This window comes from Hibiscus syriacus, unplaced genomic scaffold, assembly GCF_006381635.1.
Source record: "Hibiscus syriacus cultivar Baekdansim isolate YM2019G1 unplaced genomic scaffold, ASM638163v2 tig00002793_pilon, whole genome shotgun sequence".
Lineage (NCBI taxonomy): Eukaryota > Viridiplantae > Streptophyta > Magnoliopsida > Malvales > Malvaceae > Hibiscus > Hibiscus syriacus.
The window spans coordinates 832,773-838,294 of record NW_024061944.1 but is presented as its reverse complement, the minus strand read 5'-3'; positions in this window follow the sequence as shown (position 1 = coordinate 838,294).

Here is a 5,522-nt window from a genome sequence, read left to right as displayed (position 1 = left end):
ATGATTGCTTTAAACAAATCAAGATTACGTTTGCTTACTCTAGTATTCCCCCACTAGATAATCAACGGTCAACGCGGAAGCTATTATATTATTTATGGTGGAAGTATTGACTTGCATTTAATTTTCATGTGATTTAACCCTAATTTTAAGAAAGGTTTTTGTCACCTCAAGTAGGGAACATGTTCTCCACATGACATGGCCAGTTTAGCGTATGCATTTCTGTTGAAAATTCAATATTAGCCTAAATAAGTTCACACCTAAATTAATTTATGTCATTGCTTACATCAATTTAATTTGATGTCATTGCTTACATCAATTTAGTTAGGTGAAAATTAAGTATTTTTCTCATGTTTTAATTTCAATGGTTTAGATTATTTAGTGCTTATTTTAATTAGTAGTTTAGATTGTTTATTGTAACCTATATATACCTTACTTGTATTTGAGTTTTATCATCCAACAATCAAAGCTTAATTATAAGCATTTGAAATCTTTCTTAAGAGTTCTTCCATTTTGCAATTTTGTGAGATTATTTTAAAGAGTTTTTTTCTTCTTCTCGATCAATTAGAGTTTTTACTCTATTTGATTCACATTTGGTATCAGAGCCACGTTTTTAAGGTCTCTTGAAATTTTGAGTATGCTCTGTGGCTGTAGTTTTTAACTGATCTTCCACATCAGAAAATATTTCTTAAGTTATTGTCGGGGTTATTACAAACCTTGTGGAGCTTCTTTGTGTTTAGAGTAATTTAGTACTCTGCACGTTTGTTACTCAAGCTTGTTCGGTGTAGTCAAAGCTTTGCCGTTAAGATGGGTGATCTTCAAGTAGTTGGAGGGATCAAGAAGCTCAACAACAAAAACTACAACACGTGGGCAACATGTATGGAGTCATACTTACAAGGTCAAGACCTTTGGGAGGTTGTCGGTGGTGGTGAAGTTACACAACCGGCGACAGAAGATGCCAATGGAATCTTACGAAAGTGGAAAATTAAAGCAGGTAAAGCAATGTTTGCTTTAAAGACCACAATTGAAGAAGAAATGTTGGAGCACATTCGGGATGCTAAAACACCAAAGGAAGCATGGGACACTTTTGTTACACTCTTTTCGAAGAGGAACGATACAAAATTGCAACTTCTCGAGAATGAACTTCTATCAATGGCGCAACGCGACATGGCGGTTGCCCAATACTTTCACAAGGTGAAGTCGATATGTCGCGAAATTTCAGAATTAGATCCGACAGCTGCTATTGGGGAAGCCATGATAAAAAGAATAATTGTCCATGGTTGAAGACCTGAATATCGAGGGTTTGTTTCCGCTGTACAGGGATGGCCGACACAGCCATCGCTTGTTGAGTTCAAAAATTTGCTTGCAGGTCAAGAAGCCATGGCCAAGCAAATGAGAGGAGTCTCGCTGAAGGGTGAAGAGGAAGCGCTCTACACCAGCAAAAGCAGAGGCACTTTTCAGCGGTATACTGGCAGTGGATCTAAAAAGGATGGTGACAAGGTGAAAAATTACCAAGGAAATGGAGGCCCTCATTCAGGGGGAGCATCCAAGAATCGCGGTAATAGTAGAAAGTTCGATGGCAAGTGTTATAACTGCGGGAAGATGGGTCACATGGAAAAAGACTGTTGGACCAAGAAAAAGCCTGTTGAAAGTAATACTGCTACTTCTTGTTCGAAGGAGAATAATGAAGATGGTTGGGATGCTGAAGCGTTATTTGCTACGGAGGAAGAAGAATTAGCTCTCACGGTAACAACACCAGAACGGATTGACTACAAGAATGATTGGATCGTAGATTCTGGCTGCTCAATCATATGACGGGTGACAAACAGAAGTTACAAAACCTGTCTGAGTATAATAGAGGTCGTGTGGTGGTGACAGCTGACAACTCAAGGTTACCGATAACTCACATCGGTAAGACAATAGTTACGCCTCGATATAATACTAACCAGGTGCAACTTCAAGATGTTTACCATGTCTCAGGAATGAAGAAAAATTTGCTATCTGTGGCTCAACTAACATCATCAGGCCATTATGTCTTATTTGGTCCCCAAGACGTGAAGGTTTATCGTGACGTCAAAATCTCAGAAACACCAACAATGGAGGGACGACGTTTGGAATCAATTTACGTGATGTCAGCAGAGTCTGCATATGTAGACAGGACAAGGAAAAATGAGACATCAGATCTATGGCACATGCGGTTAGGTCATGTTAGTTATTCCAAGCTAAGTGTGATGGTGAAAAAGTCGATGCTTAAGGGGCTTCCTCAACTAGACGTGAGAACAGACACGGTCTGTGCGGGATGCCAGTATGGTAAAGCACACCAATTACCATAAGACGGGTCGAAGTTTAAAGCAAAAGAACCGTTGGAGTTGGTTCACTCTGATGTGTTCGGACCGGTTAAGCAACAATCAATTAGCGATATGCAGTACATGGTAACATTCATTGATGACTTCTCCAGGTATGTGTGGGTTTTCTTTATGAAAGAAAAATCTGATACTTTCTCAAAGTTTAAAGAGTTCAGAGACTCAACTGAAGGAGAAGTGGGAAAGAAGATATGTTGCTTGCGCACAGACAACGGAGGAGAATATAGATCAAACGAGTTCTCTCAATACCTAAGGGAATGTCGAATACGTCATCAGTACACTTGTGCCAACACGCCACAACAGAATGGTGTAGCAGAAAGAAAAAATCGGCATCTTGCAGAAATTTGTCAAAGTATGCTACATGCAAAGAATGTACCTGGAAGGTTTTGGGCTGAAGCAATGAGGACTGCAGCCTTTGTGATCAACAGACTTCCTCAACCAAGGTTAGGATTTGTTTCACCATTTGAGAAACTATGGAACATAAAACCTACAGTTAGCTACTTTCGAGTATTTGGTTGTGTATGTTATATGTTTGTTCCTGATCATTTACGGAGCAAATTTGACAAGAAAGCTGTTAGATGTATCTTTGTGGGATATGACATCCAGAGAAAGGGGTGGAAATGTTGTGATCCAATTAGTGGAAGATGCTACACGTCACGAAATGTGGTATTTGATGAAGCATCTTCTTGGTGGTCCTCAGAGAAGGAGGTGTTGCCAGATTCGAGAGAATTTGGAGACAAGCTACAACAAAAGATGGGGGAGCATGTTGTTCAACTCCAAACAAGTTCAGATGAATCAAAAGATCCAAATGGCGATGATGTCGAACAAAGAGTGACTCAGAATCCTTGGCAAACTGGCGTGTATCAAAAACCAAACGAAGAAGGTGGGCCTAGTGAAACAGAAGAATCAATTCCACAATCTCAACTCCGAAGGTCAACAAGAATACGAAGGCCAAATCCCAAATATGCCAATGCATCCATAATTGAAGAAGCAACGGAGCCTGAGACGTTCGAAGAAGCATCGAAGAGTTCTGAGTGGATGATATCTATGAAAGAAGAGATCAATGCACTTCAACAAAATCAAACTTGGGATATTGTACCAAAGATAAAAGATATGAAACCCATATCTTGCAAATGGGTTTACAAGATAAAGCGTCGTCCAGATGGGTCAATCGAGAGGTAGAAAGCGCGATTGGTAGCTCGTAGTTTCTCTCAACAGTATGGACTAGACTATGATGAAACATTTAGTCCAGTGGCGAAACTTACAACCGTACGAGTCTTACTTGCACTTGCAGCCAACAAAGACTGGAACTTGTGGCAGATGGATGTGAAGAATGCTTTTCTTCATGGAGAACTAGATCGAGAGATCTGCATGACCCAACCAATGGGTTTTCAGAGTCAAGATCATCATGAATATGTGTGTAAGCTGCAAAAAGCACTCTACGGATTGAAACAAGCACCTAGGGCATGGTATGGTAAGATTGTTGAATTTCTAATGAAAAGTGGTTATTCAGTAACACCAGCAGATTCTAGCTTGTTTGTCAAAGCCAATGAAGGTAAGCTAGCTATCGTGCTAGTGTACGTGGATGATTTAATCATAACCGGTGATGATGAGGCATAAATTCTTTAGACGAAGGAGAATTTATCAGTTCGTTTCCAGATGAAGGAACTTGGACAACTTAAGCACTTCCTTGGTCTAGAGGTTGATCACACACACGAAGGAATATTTCTATGTCAACAGAAATATGCTAAAGATTTGTTGAAGAGGTTTGGAATGCTCGAATGCAAGTCAACTTCAATGCCAATGGAACCAAATATCAAAATGTGTGCACATGAAGGAAAAGATTTGGAAGATGCAACAATGTATCGACAATTGGTAGGTAGTCTGATCTACTTAACCTTGACCCGACTGACATTTCTTATGCAGTTGGTGTGATGAGTCGGTATCTGAAAAATCCAAAGAAGCCTCATTTGGAAGCAGTTCGACGAATACTGAGATATGTGAAGAATACAATTGACTATGGTCTTTTGTACAAGAAATGTGAAGACTGTAAGTTAGTTGGTTATTGTGATGCTGATTATGCAGGAGATCAAGACACCAGGAGATCAACAACTGGATATGTGTTTAAGCTTGGCTCCGGAACAATTTCTTGGTGTAGCAAAAGACAACCAACGGTATCATTGTCAACCACTGAAGCTGAGTATCGAGCAGCAGCAATGGCAGCTCAAGAGAGTACATGGTTGATACAGTTGATGAATAATCTACATCAACCAGTAGATTATGCAATTTCATTGTATTGTGACAACCAGTCGGCAATTCGGCTGGCGGAGAATCCTGTCTTTCATGCAAGAACTAAATATGTGGAAGTACATTACCACTTTGTTAGGGAAAAAGTTTTGTAAGAAGAGATTGAGATGAAGCAAATCAAGACAGATGAGCAAATTGCTGACTTGTTTACAAAAAGCTTGAGTGTTGGAAAGTTTGAACATTTCCGTCGTCAGCATGACGTGATTCAAAGAATGGAGGCTAACATTGAGGGGGAGTGTTGAAAATTCAATATTAGCCTAAATAAGTTCACACCTAAATTAATTTGATGGCATTGCTTACATCAATTTAATTTTGATGTCGTTGCTTACATCAATTTAGTTAGGTGAAAATTAAGAATTTTTTTCATGTTTTAATTTCAATGGTTTAGATTATTTAGTACTTATTTTAATGAGTGGTTTAGATTGTTTCTTGTAACCTATAAATACCCTACTTGTATTTGAGTTTTATCATCCAACAATCAAAGCTTAATTATAAGCATTTGAAAGCTTTCTTAAGAGTTCTTCCATTTTGCAATTTTGTGAGATTATTCTAAAGAGTTTTTTCTTCTTCTCGATCAATTAGAGTTTTTACTCTATTTTGATTCAACATTCAGTGGCTGGCTTGTGGAATCCATGCATCTTCCTCTTCCTCGAATATTCTATTATTTCCCTTTCGCCTTCCTCAATAATCTAAGACCAAGTAGATGGAAATATACATACCAAAAATCAATACATGGGAAATGCCTGACGTCGTCAGTTTGTATACAAATGGATAAGTACTCTCAATATATATACATATGTCTATGATTTTTTCACTTTCTCAAGAAAGTTTAGCATGAAATTATACCAATCCAAT